This window comes from Podarcis cretensis (genome assembly GCF_951804945.1).
Source record: "Podarcis cretensis genome assembly, chromosome: 7".
Classification (NCBI taxonomy): domain Eukaryota; kingdom Metazoa; phylum Chordata; class Lepidosauria; order Squamata; family Lacertidae; genus Podarcis; species Podarcis cretensis.
Window position 1 is genome coordinate 62,969,529 of NC_137176.1, and position 26,907 is coordinate 62,996,435.

General features: G+C 41.8%; 1 long non-coding RNA gene across 1 annotated transcript in view; it reads right to left on the minus strand.

Annotated features, from left to right (window-relative positions):
• Positions 1–382: 382 nt before the first annotated feature.
• LOC307219794 overlaps positions 383–26,907 on the minus strand; it is a 61,982-nt gene continuing 35,457 nt past the window's right edge. The window contains exon 3 of the long non-coding RNA XR_013840565.1: positions 383–441. This is a non-coding gene — a long non-coding RNA (uncharacterized lncRNA). The remainder of the gene's footprint in view (positions 442–26,907) is intronic.

Consider the following 26,907-nt stretch of genomic DNA (forward strand, 5'->3'; position numbering starts at 1 on the left):
AATAAATGTATATACCCAGTTCCTCAGTTGTATGAATGACTAATTATGCCTAAGTCGGGGAGTTCTTGAATCCTGTCAGAGTGAGCCTGTCCAAACAAATGGAGCCTTCCAGGGTGTTACGGAGATGAAAAACCAGACAAGGCTCCTATTTGTCCCAAGGTGGAAAGAAGCAGATCCAAAGGGTGTGGGGGGGGGGGAAACTGCATCATCGGACGAAAGCAAGACAGTAAGGTACAGAAAAGGGCAATCAAAGTGAGCAAGCGGTTGGAGCATTCTCCCTGCAAGGAAAAGCTAAAAACATTTGGGACTATTTATCTTACAGAGGGAGAGACAGCTAAGGGGAACCTGTAAGTGTTTGAAAAATTTCCATTCTTCTACTTGCCCTCATTGTACTAGAAGTTGTGGTCGGCCATTGAAATGGAGTGGAAATAGACTGGAAATCTGAAAGTGAATGGGAACATCTCAGCCATTTTTATCAGGGGGCAGAAGGATTTTTCAAACATTTTTGGGAAGTAGGGAGGGGGCTTACCCTCCACGGGAGGCTAGACTGCCCCCTTCTCTACTTTCCTTTCGCCAGCAGACAAAGACTTTTGTTTTGACTGGTGTTTGGCCACTAACTGGGTGTTGTGACTGGGTCTTCTGACAGTGAATGTTGTAGTTCTATGTTTGTTTGTGTGTGTGTGTGTGTGTGTGCGCGCGCGCACGCACACGCACGCTTTTATAGGGTTACTTATTTAATTGTTTTTTAAATATTTCTATTGATTGTGTGTTTTTATTTGTGACTCTTGCAATGTATGTCGGGAGGAAAGTGAAAAAAAAATCTTCTTTAGTAATTGCCTCAAGCAGTGACGATGCTACAACAGTTATTAGCCAGCTGGGTTGGTCAATGGAAGCCACCATTTTACTTACTTACTTACACACACACACACACACACACACCATGCCTTGAATGATGTTTTTCCCTGACACAGGTGTCTTCAATAAGGCAGGCTGCAGGCTGCTGATTGTTGTAGTTTTGTGGCAGTGGAGCAACTAAGTCTGAGGATGAAAACATTGGTTGAGGGAGGAAAGCCAGTCTACTGCTTTTACCTCATAAGACATTTCTCCCTGAGAATTTTGAGAATTTCTTCCCACCTGCCTTCCCAGGCCCCTGCTTCTTCTCATAGATAGTTAGCATGTCCAGACAACCTGTTTATTGAGCTTTCTCTCTGATTTGCTTGCAGGGAGATTATACTATGTTGGCTATTGAATGACCATTAAATCCTGATTTGTTTGTGGGTGGGTTAGATGACGTTGCATTAAACCAGTGTTATCCCACACTTTCCACTGCATTTTCCCATCACTTTCCTTATCGTGAAAAGTCCGATCTTTTGGAGAAGCGAGTTTGTTGAACAAGAGTCTCCATCGACTATAAATGAGAAACCTGAATTTGCTGTTACGTGATTGAATCCCATCCGAAAATAGTGACAGTCTGTAAGTGCTCATATCGATCGATCAATAAGCATTCACTCTTGAGTCAACATTATAATGATCTGATTCAACTTCCCTAGTTTTTATTAATTTCTTTTTTAAATAAAACAAGGGCAACGTGAACACCAACATATATTGTTTTGCAATGCTCTTATTTTTACTTTGCTTTGCATTGCTGTTGCAAAACAGAGCCTAAATTACCCCCTATAACAGTGCTCAGCTCACAGATGCAAAGTTGGTATTTCACCATTCCACATCGCAAATGTCATTTTTTTTATATTTTAAACAAAAGGATGTTCATTTAGATAACCCCATGGAAAAATCAAAACTCTGCATGTAAATTTTCTGTCCTTAACTAAATATCTGGGGATGTTCAGGGAAGAATTAATTGGTAGCAACCAAAAAGAAAAAAGAAGTACTTTCAGTGCCCCTGTGAATAATTTATAGCTGCTTCCTTTTCAACAAAAGAAAATGTTGAATGTTTTTGACAATAGCAGGTACATAATTGTTTTATGCTGGAGGCATTTACAGTAACTCATTCATTATGTCATCTTGCTAGTTTTCATGGCATTTATTCATTCTCTTAGTGGGTGTATTTGAATGACAAGTAAGAGAAATAAGCTCTCGTAAATGGAAGCTGAGAGACAGCCTGCAAAAGTGGACACTCAAGGAATATATATATATATATGAATGATTTCTCATAATCTACTTTTTTTGAGTGTCCACACTTACATACTGTCTCTTGGTTTCCTTTTATAGGAGCTTTTCATTGCTTGTCATTTAAAGACACTCACGATGGACGTCTCTACACCTTGGGTTAGGTTATAATCCTCCTCTGTGCAGAAACAATGACCTTTCATGGGGGGGGGGGAGCTGTTCATAGGGCTCCACAAAGCCCTGTTTCTCCTCTCATGCACAGGGACATGCATGCAAGCAACACGCCCAGGCAGCAATGAGTGGTCTGTACATGCCCTCCAGACCTCAACTCATGACACTTGGCTGACCAGAAGAAGCTTGGGCTGGAAGAGTTGTGTCTGGCCCTCTCCCCACACATCTGATATCTGTAATGGCCCACTGCAGCTCAGGTGTTGCATGAAAAGGTCCCATTTTCAACCCCAACCATCTCTAGGTAGGACTGGGAGAGATTCCTGCCTACCAATCAGTGTAGGCAATACTGAGTGAGAAGGACCAATGGCATGACTCTGTGTAAGGCACCTTCATAGGTTTATATATGCACATGCATGCACATGCAGTAGAGGCAGAAGAAACTTTTTGGGATCTGTGAGGATCCTTTTGCACATGACCACTATACCCACATGGGAAGGGATTGTACCAGATACTTGTTTGAGGGTCGGGGTGTATGCCTATGATGTGTACGTGTGTACCTAAAAATATACAGTAATGTGTGAATGTGAGAAACAAATATTTGAAAGTACATTTTTGGAACAGATGTACATTTGACAAAGAGCTGTAATAACCTGGCGCCCACTATCAATGGTAAACTTCAGTTTGTTGCTATGCCATGTAAGGGAATTCTTCTTCCTAAAGAAATGTTACATAGAAATTGCTAAGGCATATATCTTTGTGAGGAAATCAGACATGGGTTGAGGCTTCCAAAGTTGCTGTGTATTTTTAATGTGTCTGCTTTGCAGGTAATACATCTTCATCAGTGAGACCTGGGGTAGCTCCATTTTCTATTAATATGTGCTCCCGGTGCTTTTAGAAAGCTCAGAGTGGTTTATATTGGGCTCCTGGTGGTCTCCTATTCAGGCACTACTACGGCATCAGGGGTTCCCCCTGTTCCTCATTAGAAAAGAAAACCATGCCCTATAACTTCATGTTAACTTGGGTTATTACAGGTCTCTTAGGGTTCTTGGGTAATGGCTTTTTGTTCCACATTTGCTTGACCAAAGACTTACACTCTGTAAAGAGTAGACAGCTAGTCTCCATAACACACTGCCTCAGCCTTCATCGTTTTATTTCACGGACTTCCTTCCCTTTAGTAGTTTTATTTCTTGCCCTTTTATAAACGGAGAAACATCTTATCTTAACAGCTTAACTCATTAGTTTTGAAGAGTTTGCTGAATGCTGATATTTGACATTAAATTTCCTGTTTCGTTAATAGCTATCAGGCTTTCCACATTTGGACATACATCAGGACAGATTCCAATTATCTCCTATTTCTTTGAATCATAATGTCCTTGTGCCTTGGCCCTTATGCAGGTTGTATTAATCTGATGCTTCTTCAAAGGTACAATCAGTCAAACAGAGTATCTGTTGTGTGCTGTTTTCTCTGATAATGAGTAATTCTGAATAGCATAGTATAAATAAAACAGAAGAATTATCCTAATGTCAACCTAGATATACAACATTCCATTTATCCCACATGCCACTTCCCTTTCTTCTCCCACTCCTAAATTGCATATTTAGGGTACATCTGCCCTACATAGTTTTAGAATATTGATCAGCTCATTCCTCCCTGTGTACTTGGGATGAGACCACTCTTCAGACTGAGCAGGTAGACAGGCTGTTGATCCAAGTTACTAGGCACCACTTTGTACCTTTCTATTTTCACTGTCTCAGTCTTGCACTTCCTGATATATTTTCCAACACTCCAAACTGGACTCAAGGCAAGTGTGTGTGTGTGTGTTGATGCACTTGAAGGATTCAATAGAGTTCCACATGGTGCCAGGTGACCAATCTATTAGTGGCGATTATAAGATCTCTGGGTAGGGACTGCATAACTTTTGCATGCTATCTTCTTCTTCTTTCTTCTTTGGCAATCACTTGTAGCTGAGTAAAGGTTGTCTTCCATGAACATGGTCTTAACGGTGAATCCATAAGTGCCTATGGAGGCCAATTCTGGATCCACATGTCCTTCCACAGTGGGGACATAGGTTTCCAGGTGGGAGTTGATCATGGTGAGGATTTGCCAAATGTGCCTTCCTTTTAGCATGTTTCTCCCTTTCGTCCTGAGTTCGAGCATCTTCAGAGTCCATGACACCTTTGGTAAACGTGTCGTTTGGTAACTTTTGCATGCTATACAGCACCTAACACTTTGCTTTGCAAATGCATGCAAATTTCTGGGCTCAAGGCCAAAAAATTACAAATAAAAACCTGCAATCAATACTAATACTAACAGGAGTAGCCAACCTGGTCCCTACTGCCCACTAGTGGGCATTTCAGGATTCCAGATGGGCGGTAGGGGGTTCTATGGCACATGTTACTGCAGCACTGGTGGACGGTAAGGAAATTTTACCATCAAGAAAGATGCATTAGTGGGTGGTAGGTATAAAAAGGTTGACGACCCCTGAACACTAAGAAGTGGCTGGTGGGGTTACATTGCTTTCCTGTCTTTTCCACATGTTGCTGCTGCTTACCTAGAGGGGTGGGGCAAGGCAGCAGAGCCAATCTGATGCTCCACACCATGCACACATCACATGGAGCTCCTGCTGCCTGTCATTTCTCCCTCTTGCTATATGGTAGTGTCATGTGACATTGGGAAGACAAGAGACCAATGCAGCCTCACCTGCACAGCCATGCCAGCTGCTATTGCTAATATTGCTCCTACTCTTAATAATAATAATAAATAAGTCCTAGGTTCTCCTCCCTCCCCAGACATTCTTGTGTTACCAGAGCAGCACAGGGTGTGGCTGCAGACGAGAAACAGGAAATCGGCTACAGGTGATTGTTTTTTGAGGGATGGTAAAAGTGCCGTTTTACTTAATGCAGTATTTATATATCACTTCCTAGCCCTGTGACCTACAACACCATGAACTTAAGGCTGCTATCTTTTGTTTCGACTTAGGACTCTGCTTAGGTGTTTTTGGTTTTCCATGCTGCTCATTATTTTCCTATTCTCATTCTCTATTTCATAATTATGAACATCCAGTCCTCCGAGCCAACAAAACAACAGACACTCGGGCACATATTAAATGTAATTCAGAAAACTAATGTAGTCTGCCCACCTCTGATTATGACAATGTTGTAAGTGCATTCTCTGAAATCCAGGTTTTAACCAGAAATGTTAGTCAGTGATACATGGATTCAAAACTAAACATACAATGGGCTAGACAGGGATTGTCAGCCTGTCATTATACTGCTGGCTGTTAACATCCACAATTAAGGAAGAGTACATATCAATTATTATTTGTCTGGAACATGAACTTCCCGGAGCATGAAAGGAAAGGATACAGCCTGCATTTCTGTCTCCTATCTTCAGCTAATTAGTGCTGTTTTTAATGGCTTCATCTACCCAGGATCAATTGTCTAATGGGGAATGGTTCTCTGCCAGTTAATAAGGTGGGGAACTGTATAATGTGATTATGTCTGGCTCCAAAATAGTGCTTCAAATAACACTAAAACAATCATGTGATGAAATAAATAGACGGTTGCAGCAATGTTGGCTAATTCTGGATGGAAAGGGGGCAGAGAAATGCTAGCACTTCAGTTCTGCTTCTACAGAAGTTTTTTTTTTAAAAAAAAAAAACCAACTTCTTTATCAGAATTGTGAAACAAGGCAGCAAATGGGGGTTTATATCAGGGATGAGGAACCCTTTTCAGAATCATGGGTTCATTCATTCTGGAGGGTAAATACCAGTACTAGATGGGGCCAGAGGCCAAAATGAGTGAAACCATAGGTGTGTCTATTAGCTTTGTACAGTAGATTACATTCCAACTACACATAATTCAGAGATTTCTACAAATACAAACCTCCATCCAGGCAAAGGATAAGCAAGATCACAGTTCAAGGGCACATTCCAGCTAGGATGAAACATTTGAGAAGAGCATGGAGTGGGACAACTATAGGTGCAACCCGGGAAGGGGGCATGGTCTAGGCATGGTCTCACAGTTCATTTCAAAAACCAATGGGCTGTTTCAGCTCCCATTTGCTCCCTAAGCAAAGGAACAGTATGTATAAGAATGTGCCTCTTCTCTGCCAGCCATGCCTGAACTTCCTTCTTCCTGCTTCAGTTCATTTTTCTTTAAAGTGCTTTCTTCCCTAGCTTTAAACAAAACTTCATTTCAAAAAGCAGGAGTGGTTACCCACCCAGGCCCCAAATTTTGTGGGGAGTTGTACACTGAAATGGTACTTAGAATAATGATTCATCCATATCCTCTAACATTTCTCCAATGAAAACAGGGATGTCCCACTCCATAATGATAATTTTACTATTTATACCCCACATATCTTACTAGGCAGCTTTCAACATATATAAAAACATAATAAAACATTAAACATTTTTTAAAAAAAACCTTTCCAATACAGGATTGCCTTCAGATAGCTCGGGGGTCAGATAACTCCATACCTTCCAGTATTTCTCCAGTGTTCTTCATCCTACCATATCTTCCAACATTTCTCCAATGAAAATAGGGACATCCTAAGGAAAAGTGGGACATTCCAGAATCAAATCAGAAACAGGGACGGCTTCTCTAAATCAAGGACGTCCCTGGAAAATAGGGACACTTGGAGGGTCTGTTAATCCAGCCATGGGTGTTTAACAAACCTTAGCAGGAGGAATGTGAATGGCAAGGGCTGTTTTCCACGCCCTAAAAAATTCTTTCTAAAAAATAAACCAGTTTGTGGTTTCACTGCTCAAGAGACTGAACATTTTAATTTTCTATTACTAAATTGCATTTGGTACCAATGTAGAGCTGTGTCTGTACAAAACAATGGCATGTATAGTGTGTTTATCTTTTTTACTGCAAACAGGTATTTTTGCCTATTGTATTCCAAAGGCAAAAAAAAGAGATAAGCAACCTTTACTTTTTAGCTCAGGAAATAATGAGTGTAAATGGGATACAGAACACTCGTGTGGGATTTCTGGGATACAGAAATATCTATGGTTTTGTTATTGACATTATGAATGGTCCATCAGTTGGCCCACCTGAAGAGGTTGCTGGATAATATTCTGTTACAAGGAAATAATGTGGTAATTAAAACCAGGAAGCACAGTATGGGCAACTCCCTTTCAGTGTTTTCAGCCAATGAGTGAAGTAACAGCTATGATTGATTAGCGTTAAAGAGAAAGATTAGAGCTACACACACAGTAGGGAAGACCTAAATGAACCAGGCTGTCTAGACCATGGGATTGCTGATACCTATGTAGATACACATATCCTGAGCAAGTGTTAGAACAGTGTAGTTAGACTGATGTGAAGTGGGAGAGGACTCTATTGAGCTCAGGAGGATTCTTTGCATGTGGGCACTGTGCTCATGCTTCACTGGATCAAACCTTATTGTGTATCTGCATTGCATCTTATCAGTTATATGTGAGAAGTATCAGGCTCAGATATTGTTGGATTCCAACTCTTATCATCCTCAGCCCACATAGCCAATGGTGCAGAATGATGGAAACTGTAGTCAAACAACATCCGGAGAGCACCCTATTGATTACCCCTGCAATAAGTTTAAAAAGCAACAACACAGCTATTATATGTCAACTGACAGATATTATTCAGTATCATGCCAACCATCAAATACTGTGGTATATTGTATACCACCTGATGTAAAGCTATCTTCTGAAAATCCATTTGAATGCTTGTGAAGGTCTTCTGAATAGAAAGAAAATAGCTGATAGGCAACTTGCCCACCACCTTTCTAGAAGTTCCCTCATTTTCCTCTGCCTCAGAGGTGAACCGCTAAAAAAATACCAAATAAATATGAAAGGTTGTGGTATATGCTAATTGCTAACATCATCTCATGGTTGATTTGGTTGCTTGTATTAGTCTGTCATCTTCTATGCTTCCACCATTCTGGTTGATTAATTGCACTTGCTACTTAATCACAATATCTCTCTGTGGAACTTCAGCAAAGCAATGTGTAAACATATGTTAATCACAGCCTTGCATAAATCTCTCCTTCAGCTTAATGCCAGTCAGTGTTGCCCTTTCTAGCCCCAAACTACACTGGATTGTAACCTACAGGAGTCTCTGCTGACAAGAGGAGAAAGACTGCAAGCCACTTACTTTGAATCATTTATTTACAGCAGTTTTATATCCTAATTCAGTAAAATAATGTTTGATTTAGCTGGAAACCAATAGTAATGATGCTGAGATAGAGGTGGCTGCTGAAGCGAATCCCCCCAAATTCATCTGGCAGACAGGGCTGTATGTACTTTGCTACTTCCAGTGATAATACTGGTTGTAGCCCTGGAAGGGCTGTACCTCGGTGGTTGAGCATCATCTTTGCATACAGAAGATCCCAGGTTGAACAACCCAGCATCTCCAGGTGGGCCTGTGAGAGGCCCCTGCCTCAAAACCCTGTAGTGCCACTGCCAGTCAGTGAGGGCCGCTCCGTATTAGATAGACCAACAGTCTGACTTGGTGTTAGCTATTATTACTGCTTATTAAATTTGTATACTGTCCCTCATCCAACATCACAGGGTGGTTCACAACATAAAAATACAAGATGAGAACAAAAATAGTGTATAACGCCGCTTGTTCATTTGTCTGAGAGGAGTAGGAGGACAAACAAGTCTCTACTCTGCACACTATTCCCATTTCCACCCCACCCCCCCAAAAAAGAAACAGTCACTGGCATGATTACTCCTTGTTTGACAGGGTTGCACAATTCATATGGTTGGATTGGGTCCAGTGCATTTTTCTAGCATGAACTATTTGTAGTTGTCAACTACTACAAGCAGCAATCAGAGCGATTTTTATTACAACCAAGGCCCACTAATTGTTCATATGGCATATCTGATATGTCTTGAAATGAAACTTTGAATTGAAGGGCAATTTGAGACTGGAGCTATCAAGAAAGTCTAAAAAAAACAATAACAAGTATACCCTTTGTTCATTCTTCAGTATTCCCAGGGCTCCCTAGAAGATCCACTTGTTTTATGTAATAATCTGTTGTCCCCAAATCAAGTTTATAATCAGGGTTGTATTTTTCAGCCGGAACTCACTAGATCTCAGTTCTGGAACCTCTCAGGTGGGTGCCATTGCCATTGTAAGAGAACAAGGGAGGCATCAATGGCAAGTTCTGGCATCTCTTTTTCTAGAAAAATAGCACTGCTTATAATGGAAGATATTACTAGGCAAATTGACATACCAGCAATTTATGACTTCAATATGTCACTTTGGTATCCTTTCTTGAAGGCAGAATATCAACTTGAAACAATAACATGCATTTCTAAATTGTGTCAGCTTGGGAAGATGTGTTGTGCTTCTACATTTCCAGACCTTTCAAGAAAGACAATATGAGGGCTCTGAAAAGCCACTGCTACTGTGTCTCTAGGGGACGCGGGTGGCACTGTGGGTAAAACCTCAGCACCTAGGACTTGCCGGTCACATGGTCAGCAGTTCAAATCCCCGCGGCGGGGTGTGCTCCCGTCGTTCGGTCCCAGTGCCTGCCAACCTAGCAGTTCGAAAGCACCCCCGGGTGCAAGTAGATAAATAGGGACCGCTTACCAGCGGGAAGGTAAACGGCGTTCCGTGTGCTGCGCTGGCTCGCCAGATGCAGCTTGTCACGCTGGCCACGTGACCCGGAAGTGTCTGCGGACAGCACTGGCTCCCGGCCTATAGAGTGAGATGAGCGCACAACCCTAGAGTCTGGCAAGACTGGCCCGTACGGGCAGGGGTACCTTTACCTTTACCTTTTTACTGTGTCTCTATACATCTAGGTTATAATCTGCATTCTTGCATATATTCAGCATGTCACTGACCAGAGATTGGTCCAAATGCCTCCATATACATCAGTTTGAGTGCCATTCTAAGACTACTGTTTAGTGCTCACAAGCAGACCTGCCTGACTTTGTGAGCGAACTCTGCCTCTACCAGTCGCTACCTCACCATAGATATTTAAGCTTGACCAAATGTTGCATGTCAATAAATGCATCCCAACATACCATGAAAGTGTAGGGGCCCTGAGGGGTAAAATCTTCAGAAACGTTGAAGCATTTGGGAAATTGCTTTCATTTTTTTCCTAGTGGAAAATAAATCATAAGAAAAAAATTACATATATGCAGTATTGATCATCTTGTCAAATCTAAACTTACCATACTACTTTAAAAATATGTATCATGCATAACAAACCACATAAATTATAAATGGGTATATTTATTAAACGTAAGGATAAAACTATTTCATTCAAAGAAAACTTTAAAATATATCCATTTATTTATATAGATTTTATAGTACTTTAGTATCTTGTCGTCGTCGTCTCCCCACCCCCACCCCAGTTTACACCTATGTTTTTCTATTTGGAGCAAATAGTGGCTTCTGAAGTTAATTTTCAATGGGAAAACAATAAGAGGAGAAAATAGTTAACCCCTCTCATCCGTAACATAGTCTTGCTGGTCTGCAACACACTGAGAGAGTAGTTTCTATCTACAAAAGTTCAATCATGACAGAGATGCATTCATTCATTTATGTTGTTGCATCTAGTTTAGTAATTGTGTTTTGTAATCCGAACAAATGAGGCAGCAATGCTATCATGATTATTGTTACAATATTTTAATTGAATTACATCCAAGGAGAGACCAGTTCTGTTATGCTCAGTTGCAGCACTCTTTTTTTGGTGGGGGACTGTAGCTCAGTTCTAGAGCATCTGCTTTGCATGCCGAAAGTCTCAAATTTAATGTCTGGCATCTCCAGTTGCATTCAAACCTTGGAGAGCTGTCGTCAGACAGTATAGATGACAATGAGATAGATGGGCCAATGGTCTGGGACAGTGAGATAAATGGTCCAATTCAGTATAAGGCAGCTCCCTATGTTCCTTCCATGTCTCTATTTTTTAAAAAATAAATTTTTATTAAGATTTTAAAGGTTACAGAGAAAGAAAAAAAGAAAAGAAAGAAAAGAAAACAATACATCAAAAAACAGAAAAAAGAAATAAAAAACAAATCAATCCTTTAACTCACTTACATTCACTTATTTCCTTGACTTCCTCACGCCTCCCATTTTTGTATTCTAATTCAGTTAAATATCCCAGCAAATCGTTCCAACTTTGTTTTTATCCTAATAATTTATCTTAACATATTATAATTTTACCTTCTCTCTTTCACCAATTCATTTTTACTTAATCCTTTATATCCTTTCTGCTAAAACCACATAATTTTTTTCCCAACATCTTTCTAACATTCCTTAATTTTACAATATTTCTGAAGATAAACTTTAAATTTCTTCCACTCTTCTTCCACCAACTCTTCTCCTTGGTCTCGGATTCTGCCAGTCATCTTGTTCCTTCCATGTCTCTAAAAACACCTGCATGTTCAGGACGGTGGCCAGTCTGGAGCATGAATGACTGTGGAGTAGGAAATTTAGTTCAAATGTTTCACTAAGCAATTGTTTCCTTCTTCAACCCTTAGTTTTTTTCCTGGGGGGCAGGCTGGTAAAGTGAGCCTAGCATGTTTGGAACAAAAACACTAAGGAGCTGAGCATGAAAAACAAGATAGTTCAGGACAACAGAGTCGATATAACATATTCAAGGACGGCAATGAAGGCAGGATCATAACTAGAAAGACATAACCAGGGATGACATTCTGATGTTTGAAAACAGAGGGGGGGGGAGGGAGGGAGGGAGGGAGAGAGAGAGAAGTATTTTTTTCCCTGACCTTTGCAGACTGGGAAATGAGTTGTTGTTCATTAATGAATCGCCTTCTGCACACATCTGAAGGCGGTCTACAAAATTCAGAAAAAAACAAATTTAAAAGAATGCAGAAAATAACAGCAGATAAATTTAACAAAGGTGCAAAGCAGACACCTATGACAGAGACCTATCCACCACATGGAGTGATGGTGCAAGGATGGTCCTGAAGGCAGCCAGATGTTCATGAGCTGTGGAAGGAGAGGTGTAGGAAGCAGAAAACAAGGCTCCAAGGAGGTGTGTGGAAAAGGGAACCGTTCTGAGGGCAGACAAGAATCTTGAGGTGAGGAAGGAATGCTGGAGAATCCAGAGGAAAAGAAGTGTATTGTAATCCTGGCATATGGAAGCAATTAGAGACTGGGGTGTGTGCTGCTTCCCTTGCGTTGGGTGGTCCTCACAAAGGTGATTACCTGGTGAATATATAAGAACTGATCACTTAACAAAGAGGGACCCACTGATTTACAGTGTGTGGCATCAGGTACTTCTGGGAATCCCAGGTTTCTCATGGCTGATTAACAGGTTGTACCATGAGACATGAGGAGGAATGGGGTAGAAATGCTAGTTATTTCACATTTAAAGGTGAACCTACCTAATTCACACTTCCCCAAAGAATATGTGAACTGAAATCCAGCCACCCTTCGAAATTTGCGCTTCTTCGGATTTTGCAGCACAGTTTTTCAGCCAGTTAATGCATACAAAGATACATAGGGTAAAATGAAATCCAGGGCAGCTGCTAGCAGTCAGGGTAGCCAGTACTGTGCTAAATTGACCCATGTTCTGACTCAGTTTAAAGCAACTTCATACAACTGCAAGTTCTTCCTATGTTCGTCCCCAGTTAAAGAGACAGTCAGCTTTGAACAATATTATATTTATAAGAAACTGAATACTCCTATCTTTATCAAGCACTGAAAACGCCCTGATCAAAATTTATATATGGATAGCAAGACCATATAAGCTCAGAGATATTTTGGAATAAGGAAAGATTTATTATCCATGTTCAGATATGTCAGAGCATTTTCTCCCTTGATAAAGCCTTGTACACTAAACTTTAAAACAAGAAGTCAACTCTTATTTTAAAAAGCCAACCTTATTAAAGAAAAAATGATTTCACATGAAATTGCAGACAGCCCTTGCCTACCTTCACTTCAATGGCACAAACTGTTAACAAGCATGGTCATAAGAGCTCATCATTTTTCTCTCTCTCCAGCTTTCTCCCTAAGCCTTGAAAAAGTTAAGCCTTTTCCTATGAATAACTGAAAAGTTTTTTCTGTGTTTTTGTTTTGTTTTGTTTTGTTTTTTAAAAAAACCTTAAAAGTCCAACAGAATTTTATTCTGGTTTCTAATGTGTTTAACATCTCATAGGTTCCCTTTGGTAGATAAAAATCTTTGAAGAAGTTTTGACTTTCCTGCTGATGGTACAGATCATGTTTTCCCCTTCAAATAACATCAAAAGTCAGTATGGATGCTACCTGAGTATGCAGAATGTATTTAGTGTTGTCAAGTATTGTTAAGTATTTTTAATCCATGGTCTTTAGCAAAGTTTATAACACTGCAGAAAGCTGTAGTAAAAAATCTGTTCTCAGCTTCAAGAAACTGATTAATGCTTTTCCCAGATACGGGATGAAATTCTAGAGCAGGGGTTGGAAACTTCAGGCCCATGAGCCAAATGCAGCCCCTTCCACATCTCTGCCTGGTCCTTAGGACTTTGCCCAGGCCACAACTTCTCTCTCTAAGTCATACCCTTCACTGGCCCTGCTTGGCAGCCTCCTTGACTGTTTTTTCTTGGCTGAAATGTGTCCTTGGACCTTGATCACGCGTCTTGCTTCCCTGGGTGGAGCCTACTGTACACAGGTAAACTTTACATTCATTGCTCTGCTCACAGCCAAAACTCAGATGAGAATGATGACCCACAGGAAGAACAACAACGTTTGTTTGCTACAATGCCCCTCCTCCAAATCACTGTGATTGAAGTGCACTGTGAAAACAATTCACTGTGGTTGAAAGCTAGACCTGGCTGTCAAAAAATAAAATGTCTCCCTGCCCTCCCCTCCCCACTCACCATTTAACTCCTGCACAAGTATTCTGGGGGGCCTGACATTGCATTGCACCAGAGTTGCTGGGGTCCCAAAGGCATTTTGTGGATATTAAAGAGTTGGTGTGAACAGCACCGCTTGCCACCTAGACCAGCTATTTTTGCTGCAGCTGCCTCACACCACCAAGGTAGGAGAAGGGAAGGATGCTGCCACCGATGACCCCCACCCAGGGGGCACAAAGGACTCTGCCAAATTTGGCACCAGCCCTGCCCTTGGCAGTGCCCTTTCCTTCTTCTGTTCTGAGTCATTCAGTGATGGGAAATGAAGTGATGTATGTGAATATACCAACCAGTCCCTTTTCTTCTAATGCAAATCTTGCCTCTCTGTCAGCTCTCATTTTTATCACGTCTTCTTTTTGTGAGAACTGTCATATTGACTCTTGTGTCTTTTGTGATATATCTCGTTGTGCTGTTTACTTTATGTAAACATGAGGCTGCATAGCAGAGCAACGGCGGATCAGTTTGGAAATGGTTCGCCCTGAACAGAAGACTCTGACATGCATGTAAATTCCGTGAAGGAGGCAATTTGCATAGAAAAAAATGTATAAAAGCCCTCAAGCATGATATTCAAATCAGAGCAAAATGAAACACTTAGCGAGTCTGGAATTCCGAACACAGAGATGAACTATAGCAAGCTAGTAAGACTCTAGAATTTATCTTTCCTAAATAACTTGATCTTGATATGGCAGGTGATTCTCTCCTGAGGCAATAATTAATTCTGCTGCTGGGTTGGCTTGAATCTCTCCAGAGCAGAAACTTCAATTATGGCAACTATGTCCTAAATTTATGATACATCTATGACATAACAAAGCTTTATCCTGCCAAAATACCTTTACACCTCAGGCACTTACAGATAGGGAAACCAGAGAGATTGGATAGTAAGTGCACCTCATATTGGTATGGCCAGTGGCGCTTGTGAAACATACCGGCCCATGTGAATCCTTCACATTGCAAATCTCTTGACAACGAAAATATCTGTTCTGCCTTGAAATATTCAATGGGCCCCTGAAGTTGGAAGGAACATATGTACATAAGTAGATTCACTGTGAAGTCTTCTCAGGTGACGATCAGTACTTCTAAGCAGACACAAGAAATAGGCTAAGTCTCTGTATGTACAAGCTTTGTGGGGGGTTGAATGAACTTTGCAAATAAGCAACCGTCCAAATGGTCAGTTCAAATGAGCGAGATTGAGGTACATTTGCAACAGATCTGGTGCTAAATGAGCTTGAGAACCTTTTGGGGTACAATGGTTTGCTTTAGGACATTGTTTATCCTGCCTTTCCAAATTGCTCAGGGTGTGTGACTGGTTTCTCCCTACCTATTTTATGCCCAAAACAGTCTTGTGAGCCTATGTGTTAGACTATGAAGGGTTTACTCTTCCAGGACCATCTTGTGAGCTTCATGGCTGAATGGGGATTTCAACCTGAGTCTATCCAGCATACGTCAAATGCTCTAACCATTAAACTAAGACTGGCTATACTAAAAATTCATTATACAATCACTGTGTACATCTTCATATTAGGGTGTTTGGGATGACCCTCCTGCAAATGTTGAAAAAACACATGGTAGGGTGGGGAGAGGGAAAGAGGACCATATAGGCTAGAACTCCCTCAACACTGACACATCCACAGAATCACAGAATTGGCGAGTTGGAGAACCCCCATGCTATCTACACATTTGGACTACATAGGAAGAGCATCTACACATTAAGAGGAGCTTTGGCCAAATCAGAGTCCCACCTTGGATAGAAGAGAGCTACATGCATACACTGATACACACATAGACGGTAGACCTCCTTCCAACCTTCTTTGGATGGGTCACTGCTGGTAGTTAAGAGGGGGAGGTTGGCGCAGTACAAGGGCAGCAGTGGAGCCAATCCTATGCTCCCATTGCTGTGCTCGGTTCTGTACAACCACCTTCCTGCTTCACCCCTCCCTCTCTCCTTCTTGGTTACTGGCTGTGAGCTCCGCATTGAAAAGCCAGCTGTCCAGGTATTACTGCACCTAGTTCCCATGCCCTACTACATCAAAACCTAAGTAACTGTAATGGAATAGTCACTTATGGCTGCCCTATTTACTGCCTCCACTCACTTCTACTTGCTCTGTTGCCATGCCATGCAAAATCTTATACTGTACGCTCTTTGGAGCAGTGACCTGTGCTTGACACATGGATGGCTTTACACCTAAGGTTTGCTTAAGGGAGGAAGGACCTCATTTCACTGGCTGGGGCCTTAGATTGCTGTCCCATAACCTCACATTTAGAGAACAATAAAATCGCATGGGAAATTCTGTTTGTAAAGAATTCAGAAATAAAAGTGCTGCAGAGAATCATATGCCTTGGCACATTATAGTCTAAGGAAGGTGCATTCCTTTCTAATTAGTCTTGGAATCGGAAAGCAGGCCATATTTGCTTTCTCCTTTGCAGCATGTGCGATGATGGTTTGTTGGCGTGAACAATTTGCTGCTATTGACAAAAAAAAGGTTTGTTTTCATTTCTAATGAGTAGGGCCTTCATTAATCGTCATTTTGGGAGAAGGGCTCCACAGAAGGTAAGTCATGGAGTCTGGCTTGAGCATGGATTAGCATAATAGAGAGAAATAAAAATATTTCATAAGCAAAGAAGACAGGAAGTGGCAACAAATTCCTATGCTAAACCTTCTCATATGAAAAACGCTATTCTTTTTTAAAAGAAAGTACAGCTTCAAAAAAAAAGGAACAATGCTTTTCCCAGATGTGGGATGAAATTGTAGACTTGGGTGTGCCAGGCGGCTCATCAAATATATTCTTAATGTTTCAGTACATTATCTTTTAGGTCAGGCATAGGCAAACTTCGGCCCTCCAGATGTTTTGAGACTACAGTTCCCATCATCCCTGACCACTGGTCCTGTTAGCTAGGAATGATGGGAACTGTAGTTCCAAAACATCTGGAGGCCAGAGTTTGCCTATGCCTGCTTTAGGTCAGCCGTCCTCAATCTGGTGCCTTTTAGATGTTTTGGACTACAACTCCCATAATCTCTGACTGGGTAGACCTGAGGAAAATGGAAGTCCAACCACATCTGGAAGCCGCCAATTTGATTAAGGCTCCTTTGGGGAATTTTGACATTCTCCAAGATTAAGCTAAGCAATCTAGGTAAGTCTTCAGAATTTATTTATTTACTAGTAGGATGTGCCCAGCATTCCCTGGGAGTTTACAAAAACAAAAAATCATAATGTGATTTTTAAATGGATACTGCGTTTGGACCTGTCACACCAAAAATAGAGCAAAGTCACTCGAAAGTAATGTTTCAGTCCACTATCCTGATGCAAAATAGCAGCTGGCATCAGACACTGATAGATAACCACTGCTCCCACCTCAGGAACCCTGGTCCTGATTTTGGTGACGATTTCGTGAGAGGCCTCCAAACCCATGGAGAACAGATGGAGAAAACATTTCCCAAAATATATAGTAGATTTGTTTATTTATGTATTGCATTTATATCCCAACTTTCTTCCAAGGAGCTCAAGCTGAGATACATATTTCTCTTCCTTCCAATTTTATCATCCTAACAAACCCAATGAGGTCAGTTCAGTTGAGAGACTGTGACTGGCCCACGGTGACCAGGTGACTTGCCTGGCTGAGCAGTTATTTGAACCCTGGTCTGCCAGATCCTAGTCCAACATTCTATCCACTACACTGCAATGGCAGCTAACATTAATGGCAGGTAATGCTGAGCAGTGGTGCCCCAACGGAGTCCTCAACACCTCGTGCTTGACAGGAACTAAACCAAGTATGCAGGTTTGCACATTTCAGAGCCTTCCTTGCCTTCTTTTAAACAAATTTCCTGCTACAGAAAATACCTACTTGCATAATTTAAACACAAAAGAATTCGCTGCATGGGTCTGCATTACATCATGTTAGCATCAAAAAATATGCCATTTTATCTTGAGAGGTGAACAATTTTTTTAAACTGCAAAATGGTATGAAAAAAATGCACAGCTTTGTCAGAGGGGTGGGAGGAGAGGTTGTCTGCAGCTCGTCTTATTTCTGCTGCAGTGGAGACACATTTTGGGTTTTCTTTGCAAAGGATCACAAGGCTCCCTTGCCCCGTTTTCCCTTTGTTCTTCAGCATTATGAGTTTTGCCCGGATGCAGATAGCCTTGCTTCGCTTTTCGTCTTTAAAATATATATTAAAAATATTATAAACGAATAAAACACCCCATTTAACCATTACTGGTGGAATTTCTTTATTCCCCTTTGTAAGTGGTTTTTCTGGCTCTGTAATACTGTTTTGGCTGCTTGTAATCTCATGAGTTATGAGTGTTATTTCCTTACAATTGCACATATTTTCCATATTTCACACAACCCAATTATTTATCACACACATATACATGTGTTCTGAATTATTTTTAAATTAGCTGCTTCTTACTCTATACATTTTTTAAAATTACACTCAATGTTCTTCAGCCTCAGAATAAATGATACAGTCAGCACTTTATAATGGGTTTCCTATTTTCATAAGCTCACTGCCTCTTTGTTTTCAACAAATGCATGAGGTTTAGTTTGGTTGTTGCACTTTCTCAGTACTTCAGGGAGCACTCTTGAACCTTTGTCCCACGTCTAGTGCATCCCTGATCCCCTTTTCCTGTGGTGCCAACCTTCTCCACGCTAACTCTTTTCTCAATCCTATATATGTGCTTATAATTCAGCTCTGGAGATGTAAAATCTGGGGAGTGGCCCTCCAGATATTGTTGGACTATTGGGATTTGGCCATCGGGATCTGATGGAACCTGAAGCCTAGCAACAACTGGAGGACCCACAAGATCCCCAACTCTGTTCTAAGGAATCCTGCAGTGCAGTTTCTTAATTTATAAGTAAAGGTCATCACACACACAAAGAAATACAGTGGAACATCAATTTTCGAACGTAATCCGTTCCAGAAGACCATTCGACTTCTGAAACGTTCAAAAACTGAAAACTGAAAGTGGAAGCCTCAATTCAATAGGTAAAGGTAAAGGTACCCCTGCCCGTAGGGGCCAGTCTTGACAGACTCTGGGGTTGTGCGCCCATCTCACTTAAGAGGCCAGGGGCCAGCGCTGTCCGGAGACACTTCCGGGTCACGTGGCCAGCGTGACATCGCTGCTCTGGCCAGAGCCAGAGCCAGAGCCAGAGCCGCACACGGAAACGCCGTTTACCTTCCCGCTGGTAAGCAGTCCCTATTTATCTACTTGCACCCGGAGGTGCTTTCGAACTGCTAGGTTGGCAGGCGCTGGGACCGAGCAGCGGGAGCGCACCCCACCGCAGGGATTCGAACCGCCGACCTTTCGATCGGCAAGCCCTAGGCGCTGAGGCTTTAACCCACAGCGCCACCTGCGTCCCACTGCTCAATTCAATAGGGGAGCTCAAAATGGAAGCTGCATTGGATGTTCAGGTTCCAAAAAACGTTCAAAAACCAGAGCATTTACTTCCGGGTTTTCGGTATTCAGGAGCCAAAACGTTCAAAAATGGAGCCATTCGAGAACCGATGTTTGACTGTACTCCATAGATACAATATCAAAGTAAACACACCCACATGGGGAAGCATGTGGCTTGTCTCTACTTTCTCCATTGTACTACATGGGGGTTTCACACAACACAATCCAATTCTTCCCCATAGTTCCTTGGCAAACATCCATTCTCTTTGATGGAACAACACCTTTTCATCACAAAGCAACATTCACTACATATATTCCTTGTGTATTTTCTTACACGATCCTGTTCAGTTTTACCTATGAGCAGCCTATTGTGAATTTTCATGTGTGGTCTACTTACTTTTTAAAATAAAAAATAAAAAAGCAAAACAACCAGCTATATTCAGTTGCCTGCTTATTCTGCTTACATTGTGCTGTGAGCTGAGTCTTAATTTAAGCTTTCTCTTGGGAATCACAACCCTTTTCCACAGTGTTGCACTTTTAATATTTCTTTTTATTACAGGGTTATAGAAGGTAAATCCTGATCGCCTTATGCAGCTCCTGCTGGCGGCACTCAAAGGGAGGACTTCAGCATCTGGCTCTGTGTATCTTGATTGCTAAATTCTAATGCTGCATTCCTGAAATTCAATACTTTTCTGCTGCCATGCTTAGTAAAACCTCTTAAAACAAGACTGAGCTGGAATTCAAAAATCCCATTATCAAATAATGTCAGATCTTCCTAGTATTTTTGCATTCACAACCATTTCCTGTATATTAGGAATGTAAATTCTCTGTGGCCTCTCTTTACCTTAATTTTGTGGATTTATAAATCTGCCTTCTGTGTAACTGGAGGACCTTGTGGAGGGGTAATGGCTACTGGTTCAAGAACACTATTCATTCTTTTAACCCTTCTTTCTTTCTGTCTTTTAAAATAATATAATCTACAATAAACTAATAGACACAGATTTTGTGAGGTGAAATGACATGGAGATTGTTTATTATTTGTTTGATTTGTATCCCACCCTTTCCTCCAAAGCAGCCCAGGGCGGGAAATACATCATGATAGAACAACTCTTCCAAAAGCATACTAAAAGCAATTTTAAAAATATTATGAAAACAGTCAAAACATTCAACCGGTAATCTCAGGGCTAATTTTGCATATGCATCATTGTACTACTATGTAGAAAAGATTTACTATTTAAAATTTGCTGTTTGCTTAAGCATACCTAGAGGGCACAAAAAGAAAAAAACACTTCGAAACCTATTTAAAATAGCTGAACCTTCTTTTTTTTATGGTAAAGACGCAAGCTGTAAGGTCTGTTAGGTAAGAAAAGATAGGCAGGCCCAAGGACTGTGCTATTATGAATCTTAACAATGGGGACCTTACCTAGTCCTGCACTCAATCCATCAAGCCACCTTGTAGACTTAACTGTGAAAAAGAAAGAACATTTGTGAAAAGCGAGCTCTCCAATATACAATGGGCTCCCTCTCCAGGGTAAAGTATGAGTATGATGATCCAATCATGCTTTTTGGGAGGACATGAACTACTCTCTCTGAGATCAGCTCAGTTGAAGTTCTTTAATTGTCAATGAAAGGCAGCCTGACATTGAGAAGGTGGGGGGGTTATCAGTGTCACATTGCTAATACGAAGGTGGGGGCAGAAGAGTCTCAAGAACAGCCCTTGTTATGGCGGCATTCTGAGAGACTATTCAAAGTGTAATAATATGCCAGCAAAGCGAAACCTTGTCTATTTGGAAATATGTGGTGTATATGCAACGCGAGCTTGTAAAAATCTAACATTAAGCCTGTGGTAAGGAGTAAGTTTGGAACATGTTTAACGGAACACGTTTATTTTAGCAGTGTTGAATGCTTTACAATGCAGCAATAGGTGTGTTTTGGATTTAGGAAGACATCCAAGTCCTAAATCTACAAGGCAGGCAACCAGCCACAAACTTCTGAGGTGGAGCTGGTATTACAATGACTAGCCTTTAGTACAATAAGATATATACAGAATGGGTGGGATTCAACCCATTATTGTTTTTATTTATTTATTTATTTATTTATTTATTTATACCCCACCTTTTCCCCTGATGGGATTCAAGGCGGCTTACATATTAAAAACAAGAATCGCTAAAGCCATAGGAAAAACAATCATTAAAAAACAATCAACCATTCATAGAATTAAAATCACATACATATACAATATTGGATATAAAACATACATTGTTGGCATCTGTCTGCCTCAAAAGACAATGCAGCGCACCTACATTGGGGTGAAGTCAAATCTCTGGAGAATCACAGCGCCTGCTGTGGCTGCAGAGACTGGTAACTCGTAACTGCTGCTTCCTGCACTGTTTTTGCTGTGTTAGCAGCACTGAAGTGACGTCTCTGCAAGCCTGGGCAGTGTGTAAGGATTTCCTGGGCTGCCCAGACAACAAGACTTTCCTCACAGCCTCGTTGATGTGGTCCAAAGGAAAGCAGAGCAATACACTTGGCACCAGCTTGGCTGCAGGAGTTGCTGGAAAGAAGCATATAAGACGCCATCTAACCATCTTAGGGACTCCACTCTGGATTTGTGTAGGGTTTACTTCTGGGCATCTTCTTCTCCTGAAGAAGTGCCACAAGACAGCGGGTATGGATTTTCCATCAGGGTTTACACCTGAATCCTTTCTCATGAATGAGAATAGCCACAAGGCAGCAGAGGTTTAAGATCAGGTACTAAGATGGGCTACATTCCCAGCTGGACAGTCACCATCTGCCCTTCCTTTCCCTCAACAGCATGTGCAGTAATCACCTTCTTGACCATTGGACCCACAATTGTTCAATCTGCCAGAGATCATCTTCACATGCAGAGGACGTCCATAACTGACTGAGGGTTTGAGACCCATTTGCTACCTTAGCTCGCCATTCAAAGCCGTTTCCTGGGGTGTGGCCACTGTTGCATGCTGACAGCTTCCAGGAGCCACAGGTAAGAGCTGAATGCAGGACCACATATCAATATCATCATGACCACAATGATCATGAATATGCAATACAAAGTGCACTCCCTGCACTCATTTAATAGAGAGGAGGGTGGGGATGGAAGGAGAGAAAGAAGAACAAAATCAAGCTTCTTCCTATAAAACAGATCAAATAGAAGGTGCAAGGAAACAAGGGCAGAAGAAAGCATATCTCTGGAAATTTACACCAGGCAAGATAAATGTCCGCATTGGGCATCACTGGTCTTTGTACTTTCCAGGCAAAATGGCATCACTGACCTTAGTCAAATGTATAATTATATTGCAAACACAGCCATATACATTCGCAGTTAATAGGATGGGGACACATCTGGTAATTTTGTATACTTCACAGGTGGATCAATAGCATAGTAATGAATGGCAAATGATCAGAAAATCAGCAATCAGCAATCACTCCTGCCCTGGAAAATCTGAATTATCAATAGAAATCACAGCTATTATTACCTTTCATGAAGGAGTGTTATTACTGCGATAGTTGCAAAGGACGAGAGGCACGCAGTAGATAATGATAAGATGCCTTTTATTTGAAGTTGCATCTGTTGGGTACGGTGTGCAAGCTTTCAAGCTTCACAGCACTTTAAAAGCTCCATCATATGCACAGCTTTGCTTACTGGTGTGCAATAACTCGGCTGCTCCGGCAGCTCCTGCAGCTGAGCCAACACACTGCTTACCCTCAGAGCCTAGGGTGATTTTAAAAACACACAATAACAGAAGTAGACTAACCAGTTTTATAAAGATATTATAACCGCGGAGCATAGGGACCAAGTGGGCTGAGGCTTATGTGGACTTAGACCAGAGCATCTTGCAACATAAAAAGGTAAAGGTAAAGGTAACCTTGCCCATCTCGCAACATAAAGGTAAAGGTAAAGGTACCCCTGCCCGTACGGGCCAGTCTTGACAGACTCTGGGGTTGTGCGCCCATCTCACTTAAGAGGCCAGGGGCCAGCGCTGTCCGGAGACACTTCCGGGTCACGTGGCCAGCGTGACATCGCTGCTCTGGCCAGAGCCAGAGCCAGAGCCGCACACGGAAACGCCGTTTACCTTCCCGCTGGTAAGCGGTCCCTATTTATCTACTTGCACCCGGAGGTGCTTTCGAACTGCTAGGTTGGCAGGCGCTGGGACCGAGCAGCGGGAGCGCACCCCGCCGCAGGGATTCGAACCGCGACCTTTCGATCGGCAAGCCCTAGGCGCTGAGGCTTTAACCCACAGCGCCACCTGCGTCCCTCATCTCGCAACATAGTTCAGGGTAAAATACACACTCTCGAAAAAAGGTGGAGTAGGGTGCGAGGGCAAGGTTGATTCAAAGAAGAAGAATAAAAAAGCAGATGTACTAAGAAAATAAACACGATAGCCAAATGGTAAATTGTTTAACACCTCTCTGCTGCTCCTTTGACACTATTTGCACCCTGTTTTCTCCTTGCTTGAGATCAGAGATCAGAGAATGAATGTGATGATGCCACAGCCCTATGTAACTGGTCAGTTTAACCCCAACAACTTTTCCATTAAAAAAAGCCCAACAGGAAAACAACACTAGACTACACTGCAGGGTTGTCACACACCACTTTTCTCAGCACGTACACACACACACCCCGCCGCCATGTTGATACAGAAACACTGGGCTGTTCTGTTCCCTCAGCCACAATACTCTTTCCCCAACATGTATTTACATACTCATTAAAAAAAAATTCCCCATGAAATTAAACCTGAGTTAGAAAGAGCATGCTCCCCTTTGCTGCTCCCCTTTGTTTTAAATTGCACATACTACATATCCACAAACATTCCTCAGATGAAAATAGGGACATTTTTCACTCTCCACCACAACTGACCCTCCTCAACCTCCCCAAATTTTGGGTGTCCCCTCTCCCACAGAGCATTCCTACCAGGAGAAGGGCGAGTGTCACCACCATTAGACCAACGGGACACAGCACACATGCCCTTCACCATCCTGAGAAAACCCCTTAATCCTTCATTTATTTTTTATCGTATTCTTTGGTAGATTAAAAAAAGAAAACCACCACACACAAATAAATAAATAAATTTTAGGAAAGGGCAAAATTAAACACAGACACACAAAGCAACAAACAGATAATCAAGATTCCTTGCTCTCTGCTATACCATTGTCCTCAGTAGCAACAACCTAGCTTAAGGGAGCACAGGGCTGTGTCACAGCTCAGTCTGTTCTGCATCCCTCAGCCCTGCCACCTGAGCCAGCTGCCACATTCTGCCTAATGTTAGGACTGGCCCTGATTCTTGTTCCTTGCTACTCATTTTCCAGCCATATAGAGAGTCATGGTCTCTGGCTGCACAGCTAAAAAAGTAAAGGTAAAGGGCCCCTGACAGTTAAGTCCAGTTGCAGACAACTCTGGGGTTGTGGCGCTCATCTCGCTTTACAGGCCGAGAGAGCCAGCCTTTGTCCGCAGTTTTTCCTGGTCATGTGGCCAGCATGACTAAGCCACTTCCTGCGCAATGGAACACCAAAACCAGAGCAGCGCACGGAAATGCCGTTTACCTTCCCGCTGGAGTGGTATCTATTTATCTACTTGCACTTTTTGGCGAGGAGCTCACCCCGTCGCGGGGATTCGAAATGCTAACCTTCTGATTGGCAAGCCCAAGAGGCTCAGCAGTTTAGACCACAGCGCCACCCGCATCCCTTGGTTGCACAGCTACTTAAAAAAACAAACTTGTGCCGTTCACATGACATGCAGAGGGTAGCTTCAAGTCATTTTCAATGCTAAGACATGGCCCTGTGAGGCATAGCTCAGCTGTGGGCGCCACACAATATTTCACCTTGTTTATAAATGGATTGAGATCATTTCTTCTCCGCATTATTCGACCACTTGCAGTTTCTGAAATGTTGTTCATAATATGCACCACTGGAGGGCAGTGAAGCTTAATTAAACTTTAATAACGGAGAAGCTAAAAAGGGACCAGGGATAATAGCATGGCAATAAAAGAAGTTGGAATAATTTTAGTAATGATGTTTTTGACTAATTAGGTCGGAAGTTATGTGTACAAGCCCTGAGGTTTCACGATACGTTTGGCGTCCGGCTTCTACGCTCGGGACGAGAGAGTTAGTAGAGCTGTTGCAAGCCATGCTGTTGCTTACAAATTAGGTCCTGCAGAATCCAATCACTGGTAAAATAAAACGCAGTAATGGTAGTTTTTCATGATTCAGTGGACATGGAGCCCATTATCAGCCACAGAATTTATTCCTTCCTCCCCGCTCTATGCTAAGTTGTAAAAAGCAGTACAAGCAGGGAAATAAGGAAACATCATATGAAAAATATTTTCCTCAAACCAAAACCACAAGTCTTGATGCTATTGAACAGAGCTGTGGTTTCACTTTGTGCCCAAAAGAAAAAGAAAAAATGCAAAACAAACACATTTAATAAATATGTTTAATAAATACATGACCTGCTCTGCATAAAATAAAAAGAACTTCTTTTCTCTCTCTCCCTCTTCTGGATATAAATGATTCCCTTTGCTGTCTCCGTTTTATAGGCTGGGCTCTAACATCACCCGCATTATAATTGCGCACCCACAGTATTATTCTGGCAGGATGTACTATATAAATAAAAGATTACCAGTCAAGAGAGAACAAAAGGGCAGCTGGTTTTTATAATCCTGTTAAAATAATATTGTTTAAAATAATATTGCTATAATTCTCTGCAAAAATACCACTCAAGAAAGGAGATGCAGAAAATGGAGGAGGGTGTTTCTTGGGGGGGAATGATGAACTAGAGCAGAGGGAAAATTCCTCAGAAGACATTTTTTCCTGATAACATTTCTGAGATGTTTCTTTACATGCCACACATAGAGGAAAAGAAGGAGACTTTGCAGAGTTTTCTCTTAATATTCTCCACCATTTGGGGGGGGGGGGTGGCCGCCATTTACACACACACACACACCCAGGGCACAGAAAAAAGCTACATTCAGAGAAATGCAAAATGGTTGCCAGACTGCCAAGACAGTTGCTGCTGTTGCATACTTCTCTCTCTCTCTCTCTCTCTCTCTCTCTCTCTCTCTCTCTCTCTGTGTGTGTGTGTGTGTGTGTGTGTTGGGTGTGTTTGGAATGTGAATGGTTAAATGACCACCTATGGTGCTCCTCTAAATCCACCTCTGTTCTGACAAAACACCAGGAAGAACTTTCTGGCAATAGTAAGAGCTGCTCAACAGTACAACAGACTCCCCAAAAAGGTGGTGGACTCTCCTTCACTGGAGATTTTTAAGCAGAAGCTGGATGGGCATCTGTCATGTACGATCCAGTTGAGATTCATGCATTGCGGGGGTTGGACTAGATGATCCTCAGGT